At 37.0% G+C, this 23,120-nt stretch overlaps 1 protein-coding gene and 2 non-coding genes across 3 annotated transcripts in view; 2 read left to right on the top strand and 1 right to left on the bottom strand.

Annotated features, from left to right (window-relative positions):
* Positions 1-12,769: 12,769 nt before the first annotated feature.
* On the top strand, positions 12,770-12,851 carry TRNAS-UGA (transfer RNA serine (anticodon UGA)). The gene has a single exon. It is a non-coding gene; the product is annotated as a tRNA-Ser (tRNA).
* Positions 12,852-13,780: 929 nt separating this feature from the next.
* On the bottom strand, positions 13,781-13,871 carry TRNAY-GUA (transfer RNA tyrosine (anticodon GUA)). Its single transcript is given in 2 exon segments — positions 13,781-13,816; positions 13,835-13,871. It is a non-coding gene; the product is annotated as a tRNA-Tyr (tRNA).
* A 2,700-nt stretch (positions 13,872-16,571) lies between these two features.
* The window catches only part of LOC114242429 (uncharacterized), a 91,802-nt gene continuing 85,253 nt past the window's right edge, over positions 16,572-23,120 (top strand). The window contains exon 1 of the mRNA XM_028173575.2: positions 16,572-16,813. The gene's annotated coding sequence lies outside the window, so the exon portion shown is untranslated. The remainder of the gene's footprint in view (positions 16,814-23,120) is intronic.

A 23,120-nucleotide genomic window follows, 5' to 3' on the forward strand; every position in this document is an offset into this window, starting at 1 on the left:
TTCTATCCCTTTTTACGAAAATTGCGCGGACGGAGGAGTATGAAATTTTCCACACTTATAGAGAATATAGAGAAGACGTGCACAATGCTAATATTTTTTAAAAATAATGCACAACAGATACATTAAATCAATAAAGAAAACATTACACACACTACATACCATGTATTTGACGCAACACGCATGCATACTATTTATTGTCAAACTTTTGTTCTTGACGTCTGTTGTCAAATTGAGAATAGATTAAATATTGTTTGTCTTTGTTAATATTTTTTATAATGTAGTCTTGGTGAAATTTGTGATTATAGAAGTATAAAATACAATCATAAAAGTGTACAAACTTACAATTCCAATTAATTATAGTCGAATTTCGACTACTGCGGGACCTCTAGTTTCGGTTTAAACAATCTAAACAGTCACCCTAATTGAACATGCAATTTCGAAAAGGGCACATGTCGCATATTTTGTCAAATACGTTTTTTCATATACATACATGTAGTTTTGAGGCTTACCTACACCCATTTTTATAATAATTCCAGTAATTTTCAATTGCTAATTAACACTAAAATATACATATCTCTAAAGTTAATATTTTAAATTTTACCCTGATTTAGAAAATAATCAGATTTTTTGAAGTGAAACTTCTTTAAGCGCATGGGGGTAAAATTTTTACAGAACGTCACGCAGGTATGCAACGGAAGTGACATCAAACTTCTATCGAAATTAAGTACTTGTCAAATGTCAGTAGTAGTAGTTGTTGTATTTTTCCAACTGGAAAGGCAAATGTATCATACCATACAGCCTAATATTTGATATTTTTTTTGTGGAAAATGTTAATGGGAATTGAAATGAAATGAAAAGAATTTGAAACATTAATCAATAAGCATGAAATTAAATTAGTCAATTCAATTGGCAAAATATTAGTCATTTACAATTTAGAAATCTAAACATAATGTGTGAGTGATAAACACTGAGGTTTGAGATTAGCATTTGACAGACTTTTGGCGGGAACATATCTTCCTTTTTCCCTTCCTCTAAGTCTCGGAAATCTAAAGTTTTAGATTTGTATAAATATAAGCAAGACTTATAAATTAGTTCGCCAAAAAACTTTCACTTCTGACATGTGGGGCAGCCGTTGTAATGTAAAAGCTGAGACCTTAGAATTCATGCCTCAATGAGTAGCGGCATTTACGTTCTTAATGTCTATGGACTCCGGTAACTACTTAACACCAGGTGGGACGTGAGCTCGTCCAACCATCTACGCAATAAAAAAATAAAAAAATTGTTATCAATCTAATTTTAACATTCTAAGCTCTTAAAAGGTTTTATGGTCAAGAGTTAAGTAAACTTAAGTAAATACTAACAATGTTATCGCTGTCCTATTCAAACAACGATGTATATTCAGAAATATAGAATTTTAGAATGCAACCGATAATAATAAATGGCGCCATGAACTCAAATATTTTGCCTAAACACTACTATCATAATTTGACATTGGAGCCATTGCCATCCCGCCATTTAAACTGTCTCGCATCATTATTTGGCGGCAGAAATAGATAAAACGAGTTCAGATTTGAGCTACTAACGAAACTTGTCAGAAGCAGTCAGGCGTTCAATATTTTTTTCCTTACCTATTTGCCTAAGGGGCTATCCCAGATTCGCGCGGACGGGTAGGTGAGCTCTGGAGCTTAACCTGAGAGAAATTGTCAACAATAATCATAGCAAGAGCTTCGAATAATCTACCTGCGGATTGGAATCGCGACGCGAGAAGATCCGGCGAGAAACTCAGTGCGGTGTGTTTCCAAGGGGTAGTTCACTCGTCGTGCTCTTCGTTGTTATCGACGAAGATGGCAACTGATGCTTGGAAAGCCTAAAAGCATCGAGAGTGGATCCGATGGATCCGACACGACATGTTTCGGACGACGCCGACGGTGGTTTTACGTTGCCCCTTCGCCTGAGGCAGATATGCGTTCCATTTACAAATAATGTCGCAAATAATTCCGTCGCATAATGTTCCATTTGCACTTTTACATCTATGGGCTCCGGTGACCACTTAATTTAATTTGTTCATCATCTAAAGGAAATAAAAACAACTGTCATAGTATAGGGCAATCTAAAAAAAAAAAACAATATTCAATTCGATGTTATGTTCGTCGGATCGTACGATCTAAAGTGCCTGTTCACCATTTAAATGTTATGCCCGATGGTTGTACAGTCGTGCGCTCCAGTTTCTATAATAGATAAAATATAATTTGGACTGAGTTTTTATTAAATTTTCGATATTATTTTTTTTAAAAAAATAACTTTTCGACTCACGTCATGCTATTTCCATTGTTAGTAACATTAGTTGCAACAACAATGCCAAGAGGATGCGATAACTCTTTTTAATACGCTTTTATTAGTTTCAGACGTATGTATGTATGTTTGTAACGGAATCTTTGAACATGATTTTGACCCCCTTCAAAACGTCGGATTAACTCGGAATTTGGTATACTTATTAAGGACCGATGACAATTCAACATATTAAAAAAAATATTGAAAAAATTGAAATTCAACTAAAAATTAAAAATAAATAATAGTTTTAAAAAACTAACAGAATACGCTTTTATAGAAAATTCAACTAAAAAATAGAAAATAAATTTTAATAATTTGAATTAAAAATAGTGTAATAAAAAATAATTTTATTGTAAAAAAAGCGTGGGTTGCATTGTATCAGTAGTTATAAAGATTTTATGAACAGATATGAGTAGAAGGGTTATTTTGATAATATCCTGAAAAGCACCCCAAGCTTTTTTTCACACAGCCAAAAATCATCGGACGCGCGGGTTGAACGGCCTCCGAGGAGTACGGGGGATGGCCGCCGGCTTCTTTCGCATTGCGAGTCCAGGAAAAAATAATTTATTAAATAAAATACTAGTAATAATAATTAAAGTTCCATTTCCGCTTCGAAATCGGTCTATATTAAATATACATATAGACAGTGTGTATAGACATAGTGTAAAGACATTTATATTATACTAGCTGACCCGGCAGACTTCTTAGTGCCTCAATCGATAAATAAAAGACCTAAACTTTTGTATAAAATAAACTTAAAACAAACAAAAGGAATCCGTCCGACGGAGGACACATCAAAGGAAAACATAATTGTTATTTTTATTTAATTCCGAGCATTTTCATATTTATCTAACTTTTAATCCTTCTCTGGACTTCCACAAATAATTCAAGACCAAAATTAGTCAGATCAGTCCAGCCGTTCTCGAGTTTTAGCGAGACTAACGAACAGCAATTCATTTATATATATGTCGCATCCGGGTCAATAGTTCGGAATATCAACGATACACAAACGTCAAAGTGACAGAATGGCCGTGTCGTGGTTGACGACTTTTAGTAATATTAAGACGGTGGTTTTGATTATTATTTTAAATGATGAAATGTTGTTTTGATAAATATCACAAAATGAAGGGTAGACTACGTAACGCCACAGTTATAAAATGGCGGTACGTGGACAGAGTCGTGGCATTCCGTGTCAGACAGTGATTCCGTCCGTCTCAGCAGTGAGTCTCTGACAGTCAGTCAGTCAGTCAGTCGGTCTGTCGGTATGTGCAACGAAACTGTCGGTTTATCCTGTCATTGTGAAAGTTGTGTGTGTTGAGTTTCAATAATTATTATTGAAAAGTTTTATTGACTTTTTATAAACTGAGTTCAACCAAATACGAGTGATGACGAAACTACCGCTTAGCCATCCCTGACGTGTGACGACATCAGAAGTGAGATCAGGACTCTACTCTCACTGGCGTGACGTGTTTGAACATGTTCGAAGTACAGCAAAAAAAAAACATGATGCAGATCAGAATACTAGTAGTGGTACGCCACAAGAGCGTGAATGCAGCATACGTAAGTCGTGTAACAACGTCTCTGTTACCTCGATGGAAGATCTGAGGCACGAAGAAATCGTCACATCTTACGTTCTGGCTCATGTTGCCCAGTTTGACTGTCGACTTTATCACATGGCATTTACTAGCGGAAATACAACACGTAACAAGCTATTGCAAGAAATTAAGGAAAGTGCAAATCTCAAGTGAAACTTCGATCGCAATAATGGATCTGTCATGACGAGTGGGTAGTTCCGACACGAATCGTTTTTAAGCCAATGACTACTACTAGAGTTACATGGCACTAGTGCAGTAAACCAGGACATGAGACTGTGAATTGTCGCTGAAATTTTAGAATCTACTAGATTCAATACCAATAACATTACACGTTCGATGACTTCGGGCTCCAGCAAGCAAGCAAGCAAACAAGAAAGCAAGCAAGTTTCCGTGGGGAAGAAAGATAAGGCGTCCGGTGCGTTCGTGTCTGGCGACGCGGCGGTGTTCGGGTCCCGCTGGCGGATGCAAGTTTTTCTGGTGAAGTGCGTGCTTGTGCGTACTTGACAAGTGTTTGCGGTTGGCTTCCGCAGTGTGGGAGTAACATCGTGTAGGAGAGGTGGAACCCGCAAAATTGTAGTTTGCGTGGTGGCTGGTAAGATTTGCTGTGGTAAAAAGTTTGCGTGGTGGTAAAATGTCTTGTGAGTCTGCACAGGTAGCCGGAGGTGAGTCTTCCGCGGTCGCGGCCTACCCAGTCTGCGAGAACCGGGCAGATCGCCTCAACGGTACGGAGGCCGGCCGACGGGTCCGCCAAACGACGAGACCACGCCTCTAGCACGGACTGCTGAGATTGGAGCCCCCGCGCTCCGGCTACACTTGCGCTAGGGCGCGCCGCCTCGTAGGAGACTGTGAGGTATCCTTGAATGACTCTGACTGCGATCGCGCGCTGCCGGCGTCACCGGCGACGTTCTCGTGGGTAAGGACGTGGCACCAGACGGGTGCTCCGTATAGTGCCATCGACCGCACGGGTACCATCACCCTGCCTATTTCTGCCGTGAAGCAGTGGTGTATTTCGGTTTGAAGGGTGGGGCAGCGGTTGTAACTATACTGAGACCTTAGAACTTCTATGTCAAGGTGTGTGGTGCGTTTACGCTGTGGATGTCTATGGGTTCCAGTAACCACTTAACACAAGGTGGGCTGTGAGCTCGTCCACACATTAAAACGAAGAGCGTAATCAAACGAAATTAGATACGAAGTTTAAAGGGCCGTTTAAAGTAGTTGACGTATTGGATGGTGACCGTTACACATTGAAAGCTTTAAATTCAAAACGTACTTACAAATACCCACATGATAGGCTAAGAAAAATGCCAGCATGACACATACCAGTCGAGGTTGATGTAAATGATGATGATGAAGAGCAAGCTTAAATTGTGGTGAAAACTCGAGTAAGGATAGTCTATCGGCCGTATTGTGTTCGACCGTACCAGTAGCTATTACGTAGTCGTAGTCCGTGGGTGCGCGGTGCGCGTTTGGCTCTGGCGGAGGTCGGGGTCTGTAGACCATCGTGTGTAGTCAGCGGGTGATGCACACGGGCGATCCACGCTGTGGATGCGCATCATGAGGGCAATTGCGATTGCTGGTTGGCTGGAGAGCCGTGGCGTTAGATATTTTTACTCGGAAGTTTTCTTTGATCTGAGTTCCTGTAAGCTATGCCTGATTTGTACAGAGTAAATTTGAGGTTTGATGAACGACTGTGGTACGTGCTCTGGCTGCTGAATAGTGAACTTTGTATACCCTATTGTTTTATTTGGTTAAAATGGTATCAAAACAGTTTAAAGCTTTGATGACTTTAAATTTTCCGATAAGTCTTAAAGTGTAGTCAGGAGTGATCGAGCGGAACAAGTGTTCTCGTGGATGTTTTTGATTGTAGGTTAACCATCACACGAGGACGTGTACAGCCAGGAAGACCGTGTCGCAATCAACACGTGATTGCTGCAGCCAATACGAGATATGGAACGCAAGCGCCGTCTGTCGGCGCTCGATGGGTCAACTATTCACCGGCCGAGCGGAGCGACATGCCGGTAGCTGTGTAATATCGAGTATTTTTGGTAAATGAGAACAATCTGGTGAGTCGTACTATTTTTATTTGGATTTTGGTGCCGAATGTTCTCTTGTCGAGAAATCTATATGCGAATGGTTCTCATAAAAGGACTGTTGATTAGTCACAGGGATGACTATCATTGAACACTTGTAGTCACAGGGATGACTATCATTGAACACTTGTAGTCACAGGGATGATTATCATTGAACACTTGTAGTCACAGGGATGATTATCATTGAACACTTGTAGTCACAGGGATGATTATCATTTAACACTTGTAGTCACAGGGATGACTATCATTGAACACTTGTAGTCACAGGGATGACTATCATTGAACACTTGTAGTCACAGGGATGACTATCATTGAACACTTGTAGTCACAGGGATGACTATCATTGAACACTTGTAGTCACAGGGATGACTATCATTGAACACTTGTAGTCACAGGGATGACTATCATTGAACACTTGTAGTCACAGGGATGACTATCATTGAACACTTGTAGTCACAGGGATGACTATCATTGAACACTTGTAGTCACAGGGATGACTTAGTTACTGTGTACATGAATTGTACGGGGAGAACTTGCAGCAGTAGTAAATCACTTATTTTCGTTTGTGTAATCTTTCAATGTCGTTATAGAATTTGTGATGACACAAGACTTTTATTTTAGTAGAGTGGTCAGATATGGCCGAGCGTGAATGATACTGTGCGGTATTGGCTTTTGTTTCAGATTAACACACGAGGACGTGTGTAACACAGGATGGCCGTGTCGCATCCGGGTCAATAGTTCGGAATATCAACGATACACAAACGTCAAAGTGACAGAATGGCCGTGTCGTGGTTGACGACTTTTAGTAATATTAAGACGGTGGTTTTGATTATTATTTTAAATGATGAAATGTTGTTTTGATAAATATCACAAAATGAAGGGTAGACTACGTAACGCCACAGTTATAAAATGGCGGTACGTGGACAGAGTCGTGGCATTCCGTGTCAGACAGTGATTCCGTCCGTCTCAGCAGTGAGTCTCTGACAGTCAGTCAGTCAGTCAGTCGGTCTGTCGGTATGTGCAACGAAACTGTCGGTTTATCCTGTCATTGTGAAAGTTGTGTGTGTTGAGTTTCAATAATTATTATTGAAAAGTTTTATTGACTTTTTATAAACTGAGTTCAACCAAATACGAGTGATGACGAAACTACCGCTTAGCCATCCCTGGCGCCGACGCCGCCGACATATATATATATATATACATATATAACTATAAATAGTATCAATTTTGTGTATCGTAATACTTTTCCTCCCGACTACTCTGTTTACATTAAGGGAGCTTCGTCTAATGCAGTTTTTATGATACCCATATACTTTTGTTTTATGTCGGTCTGTTCGTTCGTCCCTAACCTAAGCTTCTTGTTCACAGAATTTACTGCTTGTTTAAAAATTTGTTTTTTGTAAACAACTCCATCTAGAAAGCGTTTATAACAATATTTTGTGTCTTAGCTATTAAAACTTCATAATATCTCAAACAAATTACAATTTTTTTTGCCTAATTGTATTGCTGTGTGAGTTTTAGTATTAGTTCTGACCACACTTTTATTGTGTCGTATACTTGTTACATGTTTTAGGACGAATTTAAATTTAAAAGGGCTCCGCGTTGAAAGAGCTTTATCGGAATGAAGTAGTGAAGACGAAAGGTCGGTCACGTAGGCGTAAACTTTCCCTTTTGAATTGAGTAAAGACTTGATCCATTAATTGTACTATTTTCAAGTACAGTCACCAATACCTACCTGACTTGAATTGCTTACTTGATTTATATAAAAATAATACATGCGAGTTCAATATTTGGCATTATTACATTAAGTTTACTTTGGTAATTTGCCAATTAGTGGTAAAGCGAAATGTGTAAGCCTACTGTGTGCTTAGTGACAGTTTTTAAACTTCTCGACGGCGTACCTACTGCTTAGTGAGTGTACATATTTTAACTTTTCGACCACGTCAAAGTTAACTCAAATTTGTATGGAACAGCTTCCCTTCGTTTGCCGCTAGGGGCGCTGTTCCAACTCCATACAAATTTTAGATAGCTTTTACGCGATCGAGAAGTTAAAAAATTGAATTTTTTCAGTGAGTCGCGATTCTGATCCAATGGTTGTTTCAGTGAAGCACTCTTCTAGCTAAGACAGATGGTTGCAAAATCTACGAGGCGACTAGCAAACAGGTAGGTTGAAAGAAACCCCATTATACGTTTTAGATTGTAATAAAACAGTCATCATTGAAATTGTACCGTCAGTCACTCGAATACGGTTCATAATTCCGCGATCACCGACAGTGCAATTCACTGCATCACACTTCGAAGTAAGCCACATTCTATACTTTAAGACCACAAAGCAATTAACTTTGTTCCATCCAAGAACAGAGCTTTTTATTTATTGCTTAGATGTGTGGACGAGCTCACAACCTACCTTGTGTTACGTGGTTACTGGGAGCCCATAGACATCTACAACGTAAATGCGCCACGTACCTTGACATATAAGCTCAAGATCTCAGTATTTTTACAACGGCTGCCCCACCCTTCAAACCGAAACGCATTACTGCTTCACAGCAAAAATAGGCAGGGTGGTGGTACCTACCCGTGCGGTCTCACAAGGTCCTACCACCAGTAAAGGTAAGATCTAAAGACAGTGGTGTTTTTAAAATAAATTAAAACACTATAAAACTGTTGACATTACGTCCGGGCGATCTCTCTAAAAGAAACGCAAAATAATCTGGAAATCAGATCAATAACCAACAAATAAGTTAAGTAAATATTTTCTTATTGAATTCGTTTACAATTGAACCGTTATCCGTGAAGGCCAGTCGCCTTCCTGATAGATCGTGACTTAGGAAGGACTGACAAATTAAATCGGACACATTGGACTTACACTATGGTATCGTGTATTTGTTTCATTATGGATCTATTTCGTGCTGAATTTGGATTTAAATTAGGATTAGGAACTCCAACGCGGTGATTTCGAGTTTTTGGATATTTCGGAAGAAAAGTTAATTCTTGTATCCTTATATTACAATATCTCGAGTGCTTTAGTTATTTCTAGATAGGGGAAAAAGTCTTTTTTTTTTTTTTTTATTGTTTAGATGTGTGGACGAGCTCACAGCCCACCTGGTGTTAAGTGGTTACTGGAGCCCACAGACATCTACAACGTAAATGCGCCACCCACCTCGAGACATAAGTTCTAAGGTCTCAGTATAGTTACAACGGCTACCCCACCCTTCGAATCGAAACGCATTACTGCTTCACGGCGGAAATAGGAATAGACTCCCAAGAGGTCCTACCACCAGTGATTACGCAAATTATAATTTTGCGGGTTTGATTTTTATCACATGATGTTATTCCTTCACCGTGGAAGTCAATCGTGAACCATTTTAAATTTTAAATTAACATTATAATTTCTCACCCCCACAAACATTCTCTTTAACGCCCCCGCAACTGATGTTGGGAGTCCAACACTCATATAAATATTAGCCTATCCATTAAGTACATGTATTTTCTACATGGATACCAAGTTTCAAGTCAATCGGATGCATGGTTCAGTAGTTATAACAGAACATCCGTAAAAACCACTGTAGATTTATATATTAGTATAGATTGTTTAAATTTTAGATATAAATTTTATTTACATACATTATTATAACTGACAATAAATATTATAAACACAATTTACATTGAAGTAGAAGAAGTTTTATTTATTGAATTAGTTAAAATTAATTCTTCTAACCCTCTCAGTGATTTAAGATGTTGAAATATCCGAGTCCTGCGAGCATATGAAACTACCCACAAAAGCATTACATTACCAGTAGTTTTGAAGTAACCGTGACCGTAAGTACCACAATCCTGCCTATTTCTACCTTAAATCAGTAATGCCCTTCGGTTTGAGGGGTGGCACAGCCTTTATACTGTAAAACTGAGACTTAAAAATCATGTCTCTAAATGGGTGGTGATATTTACATTGTTGTTGTCCATGGGCTCCAGCGACCACTTTTTACTGAAGCAGATAAACTATAAGCTACAACATTACTGTAAGACTTCGTAGCATTCTGCATTAAAAGCATGAATAAATATTTAAATACGCAAAGCCGAAAACTTCCAAAGTCCTTCCAAAGCTTCATTAGTAGGTACATTCTATTATGGAAACACAAAAAAATGCAATCACTCAGTATTACCATAATGTAGATATTAAGCCTGATTACAAATTTTGTAATCAAATTGAAGATTCTAGAATATACAAAGATAGATTTATTAATATAATACCTTTATTTATAGTGTTAGTGCATCCATTGCATTGAATCTCTATAAAAATAATAATTGTAAAGGTGTAATAAAAAATATTTTTTGTTAAAGTATAAATAAATACATATCGTTATTAATTGTAAGTAAGGTATTAAGCACCCAAAACCCCTTCTTGTAGTAATGTCAAGTATTTCCGCCAAATGTACATAATATTATTTAGTTCTATACAGATTATTTAATTCAGAACATTTAAACCTTTTGCAGTACGAATTTTAAATTTATCAATCACATAACTCATTCATAAGTCGAAATATAATTAAGGATTGGTGAGTAGTAGCAATTTTTTCTTAAAAGAAACATTTGGGCTTAGAAAAAATCAATAATGATTCAAATAATATTTACTGGAACGCTCTGTCGCCATTTTTGTTGACAGAATACCGATTCTTTAATGACAAACGATTGATAACTCACGATTTTCGTGTAAAGTAAATAAAAAGTCAAAATATGTATCAATATTGACAGGAAACATATAGTTTTTTATCACTACTACTAAGCTATTCATCATTATCATCATCATCATCAACAGCCCACAGTCGTCCACTGCTGGACATAGGCCTCTCCCAATCCACACCACTGAGCCCGGTCTGCGGCTCTCATTAACTTCTTGCCGGCCACCGTTCGGAGGTCATCGCACCACCTAGTCAAGGGGCGTCCCGCGTACGTCTTCCGCTGCGCGGTCTCCACTCGAGAACCCGTCTGTTCCAGCGATCGTCAGTCCTACGGCATATATGGCCAGCCGACTGCCACTTCAGCTTGCTAAACTATTAGACCACGACAATTATGTTGTGTTGTAACAGCTTAATAGCGAAAGACGTGTGTGATTCCATTATTTCAAATACACCGCTTATTAAATATGTCGAATAGTTGAAATTCGTGAATAACGTACTATCTGCTACCTGCCACCTGTGAGCGTTCACGGTACCTCACAAATTAAATTTAGTATCGCAGGCATGTCTTTTTTTATGCTTAGATGAGTGGACGAGCTCACAGCCCACCTGGTGTTAAGTGGTTACTGGAGCCCAGAGACATCTACACCGTAAATGCGCCACCCACCTTGACATATAAGTTCTAAGGTCTCAGTTTTAATAGTACAACGGCTGCCCCGCCCTTGGAACCGAAACGCATTACTGCTTCAAGACAGAAATAGGCAAGGTGGTGGTACCTACCCGCGCGGACTCACATTACGTCCTACCACCAAAAAAGACGTCCTATGGACATGGTCCTACTGTAAAAAATATCTTTAACACTATCAATAATCCGATTACAGGGTTATCTACAGGGTCCAATTGTTAAACAACCACAAAAGATCATAAATCATTAAAATCGGTCCAAGAGTTCAATGATAGAGAATTGTACTGAGTAATTATAATCAAAGATTTATTTATGTTCATTTAATGATAATAAATATGTACACTAAATTTATCCTGGTATCCATCCGCAGAAGGTAAAAACTACATCGTATCTACGAATAAGTTAATATGAAAGTGCACCTTTCGATACTATGACGTTTCTTTCTATCTTTACACACATCTTAGTTCTAATTAAGGCAAGTGTAAGTTGCATCTGTTTCAACTTTTACTATTAGTTAGTTTCATTTTGAATAAATATCTAAGTTAGAATGATCTGATTGCAAGATATCTAAAAAGTGAAAAGTTAACAATTAATGCATACTTTTTTAAAATTTTAAGTAACTAAGTATCAATGTCATGATTGAAATTATGGTTTCTAAATATTTAATTCCTTGTATAATTTATAACTATCATTAATATCGTTAAAATAAATCGGTGTTTCCCGAACGCTATGACATGTCCTTCTTCAAACGAGCCTTTTGGAGAGTATTAAACGGTAGGCAGGGGCTTGGCTCTGCCCCAGGCATTGCTGACGTCCATGAGAGACGGTAACCACTCACCATCAGGAAGGCCGTATGCTCTTCTGCCTATATGGCAATTAAAAAAATCATTAAGCTCTTAATTTATTGACCAAATATCCAACCAACCATCTCAAATGTTTGAAAATCTTAAGTGTTCGAAATTTGAAACTTTAACTGTTACTGAAATTCTGAATGATGCTTCCATCTAGTGTTGAATAAAAGAAAAATAATAGCGACATCTATGATTGAATAGAAGACATCAATGTCAATGTCATTTTAGCAATTGAACCCGCTAGATGGCGCTTTCTTCAAAATATTTATTTAACAAATTGAAATGACTATAAACTATGTAGTTTTTTAATTAAAAAATATACTTACTTAAACAGTATCATAATCAAAACATACTATGACATTGTGATAAATTAAAAAAATTGAAAATTATTGTTTTACTGTATACGATTTTTGCAAAAGTTTATTGAGTATAAAAAATGTATTCATTATTAGTTCACAATATTGAAATTATTTCAGTATATCAACTAAATAGTGAAATTTTACTTGTAAATACTTTAGTTATTTCGTATTACTTACTGTGAGCTGCGGTGTCCGAGTGGTTAAGGAGATGGACTTGAAATCCATTGGGTTCTACCCGCACAGGTTCGAATCCTGTCCGCAGCGGCTTTTTGTTGAAACGAAATAATAATTCTTACACGAATTAGTATCTGTAGTAGAATTTCACAAAACCAACCAAAGGTTTTTTTTTTTTAATTACATTTTAAAGACTTAGTTTTGTTTGTTAATTTAATAATTACTAGAGGTCCCGCAGTAGCCGAAATTCGATTATAATTACATAATTGGAATTGTAAGTTTGTACACTATTGTGATTGTATTTTCAACGCCAAGACTATAGAAAAATATTAATAAAGACAAACAATATTTAATCTATTCTAAATTTGACCACATAAGTCAAGAACAAAAGTTTGACAATAAATAAATAGTATGCATGCGTTGTGTGTTACATAGATGGTAGTGTGTGTAATGTTTTCTTTATTGATTTAATGTATCTTTTATGCATTATTTTAAAAAAATATTAGCATTGTGAACTTTAATCTCTATATTCTCTATAAGTATGGAAAATTTCATACTCTTCCGCCCGCGAAATTTTCGTAAAAAGGGATACAAAGTTTTTGCTTCACGTATTAATATATAGATTTGAACATTGTTTGTTAAAGTATAGATTTTGTGGTAATAGAAATATCATGCTATTTGTACTAATCGTAACAATATTCTTTAAGCAGATATATTTTTAATTTCTTAATTATACGTTAATCTAGAATCCGAAACTACTGCTAGAAAATCTGGAAAATTTTCATAACAAATAAGATATAAGTTTTATAATATAACTCATATTATAAAATGTAATTTAAAAGACATAATATTACGTTAAAATTAAAAAATCGTTTCATTACTGTTCTACTCTGTTATGTTTGTTTTAGTCTACAAAAGGCACCATTAATTAATAAAATGTTTACATTGATTAGTAGATTACTTCTTTTTACGAGTCGTTATTTTTTATTCCAAAACACCAAAGTATTTTAAAAAAAAGCTCCTTCGAGCCGGATTTGAACCAGCGACCTATGGATTACTACAACTTTGACTCACTACAGTCCACCGCTCTACCAACTGAGCTATCGAAGGCCTGCCGTGGGAAAGCGAAATTAAAGATAATACTATCATAAAATTCTATTAACAATCAGTAAAACAATGAGCGTCAATGTTAACAAACCTCATTCGGTGGAATACTTACGTCATTCGATGTTGCAACCTTATATAGCATAATTTATTTAATCAATTATTTTTTTATGAATTATATAGCTGGTTATGTTATCAAAAAATCAATGTATGCGTGATTATTTTGACAAATAATTAAGTACCCAATTTTATGAATACTGGCGGATAAGTTCTAAGTTTCCAAACTTACAGCGTTATGGGATATATAAAAGCTTAACAAAAATCACTCTCTCATTCCGACTTTTGTTTTATATTCAAAAGTCAATTTTAAATCTAACCCCATCTAAATATAATTCATCTATTCTCGGCTTTGTTTGCAGAAACGGTCAAAGCTCTTGAACTCTTGAACTATTCGTTCAGAATTAAGCCGTTGAATAAGTTATTGTCAAATATATTAAGGCGCTTAAATATAAAACAAAAAAATCACATTCATATATAATAAAATAAATATTACGTAAATTAAGTTTTTTCTAGTTTTTAGTTTAGTGTAGTTTTTTTTTATGTCCTTGTAGGTAGACGATCATACGGCCACTGGATAGTGAGTGTTCACCGTCGCCCATGGGCGTCAGCAATGCCAAGTTCAACTCAGTTCAGTTCATGCCGAGCTAAGCGGCTGTCTAAAAAAGCCATTGTTAAACGTAGACTGGTATGGGCAATATAATGAATTGTAAGCTTGCATGAGTAGGTACCATCATCTATCCAATTTTGATTTTTCTGCTCTGAAGAGCAGAACCAGTGCTAGATTAGTGATATAGCTGGTAGAAGCATATAGCAGCATACACATAGCTACAGATTTCACGCGAGTAACCAAAAACAACCAATAATAACCAATCATAAAAGACCCACACCTAATGTCTATTTTCATATACCATACATAGACATTATTGATTAGAGTATACGAACGGCATTATCACGGGTAGACTCTAGTCTACCACGCTCGCTAACTCATAGACACAGCCACACGTCATTTCGGATCCTCCCGATCCACTAACGGTGCTTTTAGGTACCCCAAGCACCGGTCACCGTTCTCGCCGAACCCGTCGCTTACGACGAAGGGCTCGGCAAGTAAATTAACCCACAGACACAGCCCACTGAGCTTCTTCCCGGATCTTCTCAGTGGGTCGCGTTTCCGATCCGGTGGTAGATTCTGCGAAGCACGGCTCTTGCTAGGGTTCGTGTTGGCAACAACGTCAGGTTTGAGCCCCGTGAGCTCACCTACTCGCCTGGTTACGCTGATATGGACTCTGAAGACCATCAGCTTATGTAGGAAAAAAAAAAAGACAACACATTGAGTTTCTCGCCGGATCTTCTGAGTTGGTCGGAATTCCGATCCAGTCATTGATGCATCAATGGATCCAGTAGTAGATTTAACGAAACACTACTCTTGCTAAGGCATGTATATGATCCAGTAGTAGATTTAACGAAACACTACTCTTGCTAAGGCATATATATAAGGCATAAGGAACTTCATGGTGAAGCTAGAATAGACCTTCGAGACCTTAGAATAGAGCTGCTGTAAGAGGGCTGCAATAAAAAAAAAAAAAAAGGTAGGCCAAAAAAAGCAATTTATAAGCCAGGGGTACCTTAGCAGGCCGAGCGAGACTGCTGTTTTACAATACGATTGAGTCTTCGAGCTCATATCCTAAATGGGTTGCAGCATTCACGATGGCTCTATGGCTCTATGGCTGATCTATGGCTCTTAAAGCCGCCAGCACTTGGAGGGTCGTGAACACATTCATTCATCTATCAACAGCTCCTACAAGATAGGTCGTCAAGACAACAACACAAAGCCTATCATTATTTTTTTCGAAGCTCTCTAACTAATTCACGCCTTTTTTAAGTACTTAGGTGGGTGGACGAGCTCACAGCCCACCTGGTGTTAAGTGGATACCGGAATCCATAAACATTTACATTAATTTACAATGCAAATGCCGTCACTTGAGATATAAGTTCTAAGGTGTCAAGTATAGTTACAACGGCTGCCGCACCCTTCAAACCGAAACGCATTACTGCTTCACGGCAGAAATAGGCAGGGTGGTACCTACACGTGCGGACTCAGAAGAGGTCCTACCACTAGTAAAAATTGCCTACATTATTGACTCTTTAATTATGTTACCCCAGACTAACTTAGATCTAAGCAAAGGCATTTACACGTTCATTAACTACTAGAATAAGAGGAGATCAAGTATTAACCGTGACTTTAGTCAGAATAATAATTGTGAGTCGCTCCATTATTAAACCCTAATAAATCCGAGCTCGAAGCAAATTGCGATCGCTTAGCGGCTCGATTACAACACGACAAACAATTTCCTGGCGAACACTTTCATCAGACTATAGCAATTGACGTCACCAGAATACAGCCTCCGTAGCTTCTATTGTCAAACACATATTTAATTACGACCGTGTGCAGTGCGGCACGCGCTATCAAATCTACTTAAACATCACAAGCGTCTTAAAGTTTTTACCTGAAACGAACCGTAAGTAACTGAGAATAAGGCTTGTTATTGAGCGATCAAACTAGTTCAGTTCAAACGTTTATTATAACGGCACAGGGGTGAATTTCAGCCGATTCCGTACTTTAATACGCCTGCGCAAGAACACAAGACAAGTAAGCTTCAGTCAAAGTGAGGCGGCGCGCCGGCTAGCGCGCTCGCCCGCCGACTGTTCGCGAATCCCGCCAGACACTATGTTGTAGAGCATACATCAATAAAACTAACTCCCAATGTGCGTCCCGCTGTAAGGATCTTATCCGTATCCCGCCAACTGAGCGAGAGACAACACACAACCGTCTTTCTAGTCTTCCTAAAGAAAAACGTGGTCAAGTGTGACGATACCGTTGTTTTGATTAGGTAAGTTGCAATCGCCGGTTTAAGGTCGAATGTCGCCCTTGGACAGTGCCGGTCTGAATATACGTGTCGCAAATTGATCGCGTGCATGCAACAGAATCATTCAGAAAATTGCCTACTCAAATGCTACCTGAGTTCAGTCATCATTATTGACCATCAAGTTTGCCCATTTGACGTAAGGGCGCACACTATGATCGAAATTCGACCACAATTAATTGACACCTCAAGACCTAAGTAGATTCATTTTATGTACCACTTTCTCCTTTGTTCTGGTTTTGAAAAAATAAAGAATTATTTACGTTGGTAACACTATGAAAAAAAAACGGTTGGCAAGAAAGAAGAATTGGTACTTAGGTATTTCGTCTCTGCCTTTTTAAATGTAAATAAAATCGAGATTCGCCACGCATTACTTTGCCGGAGTTCGACATAACCCGCTCTATTATCCCTCTCGACCGGGTATCCATAAATGGATTTTCCCTAGCGTTAGAAAAAAAAACGATATCTCGGCACTTTTGTAAATTTAATTTATCAACACGAGTTACGTAACTGTTGTAATAAAGATATCTGCAAAACAAATATTGTGCTATGAAGGATTTCGAACCTAAATTAAAATCTGTCTTTAAATATCTTTGAAGCAAAGGAGTTTTCCAATCAATAAATACGACAACCATTGATAGTTAGAAAAACATTTTGAAATCGGAATGTTTATTAAATCATAAACTTATTTAATAAATCCATACAACTTGTTTCTCATGATCGTAATCAGAAAAGGCAGTAGACAGGTATATGTAATATCTGGATCATGTAACTTTCTCCGACCTCGTGGCCTAAGGAAATAGGATTGTACGGATCATTGTGGTTTTTTTTATATACATATTAATACAGAAAAAAACTACCTTATATAGTAGCGTACTAATGTAACCGTTTCCGAGTTACGTAATATTCTTATTAAAATAATAAGAACTAGTGGTCGCCCGGTAGTCGAAATTCGACTATAATTCATTGAAATTATAAGTTTGTACACTATTATGATTCTATTTTCAAAGACTATTGTACTTCTATAATCACAAATTTTGTCAAGACTACACTATAGAAAAATATTAATAAAGACAAACAATATTTAATCTATTCTCAACGTCAGACAAAGACGTCAAGAACAAAAGTTTGACAATAAATAAATAGTATGCATACGTGTGTGCGTCAAATACATGGTTTGTAGTGTGTGTAATGTTTTTTTTATTGATTTAATGTATCTTATAAAAGATACATTAAATCATTAAAATCATTAAATCATTTTTAAAAAAATATTAGCATTGTGCACTTCTTCTCTATATTCTCTATAAGTGTGGAAAATTTCATACTCCTCCGTCCGCGCAATTTTCGTAAAAAGAGATACAAAGTTTTTGCTTCATGTATTAAAATTAGATAATTTTTTTAACTGTTTATATTTTATACGAAACACGACTATCAATAAACAGTACACTTCATATTCAATACAGAAGTCGTATATTAAACAGGTTAATTCGAAATAAAAATACAGTCATGCTGAGTCATTATACCTACCCGCAGACCGTTATTTCACAAGGTATTCTTTTCCAAGAAGCGTACTAGGACGTGCAGGGTAAGTCATACACTGCCCACTTAACTAACGACTTGCCATCTGTGATAATTTGAATACGTAATAAAGTATAACATAAATGATTTTACCTTGACGTCGTAAATGAAAAGTTTTATCTGAACATCTAAATTACAACACAGACTTGTCTGTAATATATTACAATATTAGCATATTTTTCAGTTTTCGCGATACACTAAATTAAAACTACTTTTTGTCGATTTTTTTTATTGTCGGTCGTAATCCGGTATAACCCGGTATAAAACACGGCTTCTCTAACGCGAAAAGAAAATTTCCCCAAAACCCTCATATAACACGGTCCTTCTACAACACGATATATGTTTAAAATTATTTAGAACTGTTACTGCTTATTTTTTATTTATAATAGGTAAAAAATACATACGGATATAGTCGAGATGTTTCATTCAGATAAATTACTCTCCTTTTTGTACTGGCTTCTATTCTCTTAGAACACAGTTGTTTTGAGATTTTGTGAGAACGTATTTACCGTGTAACAGGACCTTTACTACATACATTGTTGTGGTTCACGGACGAGAGTGGTCCTGGGCCAGGAAGGTCAAGTACCTGGGAGTCACCCTGGGTGCATCGATGACATTCCGCCGAACTCACAAACACGAACTCGGCAAAGAGTTCGACGTGCAACCTAACCTAAACCTCAGCCCGCTGAGCTTCTCGCCGGATCTTCTCAGTGGTACGCGACTCCGATACTAGATTCATTCGTGAAACAATTGCTCTTGAGTTGTTAAGTCTCCTTTGGAGGTGCTCGGGTAGCTCTTAACAAATCCCACCCCTCATGGCTGAGCCCTTGTTCACCCAGCTGTCCTGGTGAAACTGGAAAGGCCTCCGGGCCACCAGTAATCCCTCTAACCTAATAAAAAGGATGAGCGTCGTATCCGAGACCTTAGAAATAAAATAATGACATAAAAAAACGTGAGATTAAGGCACAAAAGTAATTTTAATTATGGAATACAATAGTATTATTGTAAGTGGTGCGTAAACATAATGTATTTAAGCTGCTTATTCCATTTAAGTATCTCGAAAGGTCGCCGATTTTGGGTACAACATGATTAATGTACCGACCGACAGCCGCTGTGTTTTGCTGCTCTGTTCCTTTTGTCTTTGATCGTGAAGCCGTGAATGATTTGTCTGTTTCCATCGTGCTTAGGTACCGGATTAAAATATTAAATAATTGTATTTGTATTTTTTGATGAATAATAGCGTGAGTAGCGTAGAATTTTGGCTACACACACACACACACACAACATTAACCTGCTTATTTTTTTAATGTTTGAAGTATTACTGGTGGCCCGAAGGTCTTTCCACCTTCACCAGGTCAGGTAGGCGAGCAAGGCTCAGTCAGAAAGGGTGGGATTTGCTAACAGCTGCCCGAGCGCCTGCGAAGGAGACCTAACAACTCAAGAGTAGCTGCTTTGCGAATGAATCTACTACTGAATCGGAATCGCGACCTGCTGAGAAGATCCGGCGAGAAACTCAGCGAGCTGATGCATGGGTTAGGTTGCACGTCGAACTCTTTGTCGACTTTGACGAGTACGAGTACGGGATCCCTAAGCATGCTCCTAGTGTTAGAGCTGAAGGTATCTAATGCAAGAGTTATAGGATCTGATGGATCCGTAAGGACGTGAACCTGCTCATTTGAAAGTGTCGTCTGAACCGAGACACAATTGTCTATCATAATTGAGACATTAGTCATATGTTACAGATTGGCTGACAGTATTAACTTTGTGATTTATATGGGAACTGATTACTTATTTACCGGATGGACCGTGGGTCTATGTTCTCACATGAAAAAAACACCCTATCAAAAATAACCGTGATATTTAGAATATAGAATGCGCGTTCAATATATTTTAAACAAACCGGCCGTCTGGTGTAGTAGTAAGTGACACGATCACTACACAAGGGGGTCGCGGGTTTGAATCCCGCCAAGAGAAGATATTTGTATGATAAATATAAAATGTATTTTCCAGGGTTATGGATGTAAAAAAACCATCCTAAAGATGTTTCATGGCTTATCGAATAGGTGTAACTTCCGTACTCTAATGTTGACTAACAATTTCCAAAAAGAATAGCATTGTTCGACAAAAATCCAAACACACAGAATTTAAAATTGTACATTAATTAATATCTCTTGGTAAATATGTCAATTTAACACAGATGGAACTACAATAGGTATAGAATCTAGTTTATCATGTTTATCATTTATCAACTAAATTAGCATGTTCAATTAAAACTGAAAAACCAATTTGGTGGAATTTTTAAAATTGACGTTACCAGCTTCATTTTATTACCGGCCGAGCATACGTTCTACCTGATGCACGGCGACGGAGATCATTAATGCTAAGGAGCACAGGTAAGCCGCTGCCTACCTATCTCAGTGTGTTTAGTGCGAGTTTTTTAACGTTCTCGATAGCGTGAAAGTCAACTGAAATTTGTATGGAGTTTAAACGTTTGCCTACGTTTGCAGCTAGAGACGCTTTTTTTTTTTTTTTTTTTCTCGGGCCGGGGGCCGAACCTCCTACGAGGTCCCCGTGCCTAGGTGGCGCGCGGGGTAGCTGTTCCAACTGCATACTTTGAGTTAACTTTTACGCTATCGGGATCGTTAAAAAACTCGCACTAAGCACACAGACATACTCAACGTTGATAATTTTGAATTCTACCGAATAAATGTATTCGCGTAAAACTCAAACTCAAAGAATGCAATCTCTAATTTGCAACTTCCCATAGCTAAATTTCTGTTTAATAGACACAAATAGAAAAACTAGTTAATTGTCTAGAGTAGTTTATACTACCTCTTACTATACCGTATTCATTCACAAAAGCCTCACAGGTTCAAAATTATACATTTTCAGTATTCTGAAAGGCATGTGAACCTAACATTATGCCAAGGGATCTTTGGTATAATTCTGTCAAGATCAACCTTGAACTTGCGACTTAGTCACGAAGAAGCAAGGATTAATATTGGACTACGCGTAATCTTCAAATTGATTCACTACCTGACCTTCATTAATGCTGGTTATTCGATAAATTGTTTTATTATTAGCTAAAATTGACATATGGAAACTGATTTCAAAATCTCCGCAACGTACAATAGTTGCGTGCGTACTAAAAATGCTTATGTACAGAAATACGTTAATCGTAGTTTCTAAAGTTGAAAAAACTCATTATTTAACCTCTAAATTATAACTGACCTATTAAGTATAAAGCAATTCAGTTTTAACAGAACAAGAAAACATAACTTCGACTACCTATGTAGACTTAGTTTATATAAAAAAAATCAAAACATTCATATTTTTTAAGGGATTTTATAACCTGGTAACTAAGACCTTTAAGTCATGTCTTATTATATATATGTTATATGTATCTATATTATATTCTTATTTTTATGAAAAATGTTAATATGGAGTGAAATGAAATGAAGATGATTAATTTGAGACATTTATCTAATACTATACCTACTACGATACTAATTCTACCACGTAAACCAGAGACGCGATAATCCTTACCGGACTGTCAAAATAATTCTACTACCAGAGACTATCACAGAGTGGACGTACGGTTAATTATACTTTGTAGGCTGTTTCCATTCGGTATCCGTGTGCCATTGTGAGCGTGAAACGTAATTTGCCAGCCTATTCAAATAAACTCTGAACAGATCTGCTCCGTGATTAGACTATTATTTGTTTTGCGGACAATTCAAAACATGAATAATGTTTGTAAAGCAATTTTGATGATTTAGATAGTGTTTTTATTTCTTTAAATTTGTCTTTCTCGTAGTATCAGCATTTCAGCGTATTTTTAATGGACTATCCTACAACTTAATCCAGACCACATAATTACTTTGTGTTCTTTTTTTTATAATAAATAAATTTAATTTTTTTTGAAAAATTACTTCGTGATAGAAATAGAAAAGTCTATAGGAATCTAAAATAATGAGAGAACTATGTGTATAGGTTTTTTTTCCTTCAGAATGAAATTCGTTAAGGTACATTTATAAGTAGGTACATATTATGTATTTTCTTAAATAAAAAAGGGAAGATACCCAAACAAAGCAGGTACAACAATTCGAAAACACATACATACCCTTTTCTTCTGATACCGGTTATTTATACACTCACTATTAGTTAAGTTCCTCTGATGGAAATATTCTTGTACCTCTGTTTTTATTGTGTTAGATCGGAGAGGAGCTCACGTATACCTATGACACTCACTATTTTGCCTGCCTACTGCTATTAATGTTTAATTAACATTTCATTTTTTAAAGAAAATTAATGACTTTCACTAATTGGTTTAAAAGTCTTTGCTAATTTTAAGTACAGGGGTTCTGTTTTGAATGTTGAAAAATAGTACCTACTACCTGATTATATTTATTGCTTATTCGCTGATTACAAACATTGCGCGTAACTATGTTATCAATAGGTGTCCAAATAACACAGCGCTTTTTTTTTCGTGCTTGTATTATCTGTGCTACACATTTCACAGGTACTATCTATAACTATTTCGCTAATAAAAATGAGGACTTTTTGGCGGGAACGTGAGGAGTGAAGTTGTGTGATTTGTTTTATTTTGTCTATTTAGTGTTTCTTCAGGTTTAAATGTGTAATAGCGGTGGTTTATTAGCTGTTTAATATCTGTGAAAGTGCACAAATGTGGCAA

The sequence above is a fragment of the Bombyx mandarina genome, chromosome 03 (genome assembly GCF_030267445.1).
Source record: "Bombyx mandarina strain Sakado chromosome 03, ASM3026744v2".
Taxonomy (NCBI): domain Eukaryota; kingdom Metazoa; phylum Arthropoda; class Insecta; order Lepidoptera; family Bombycidae; genus Bombyx; species Bombyx mandarina.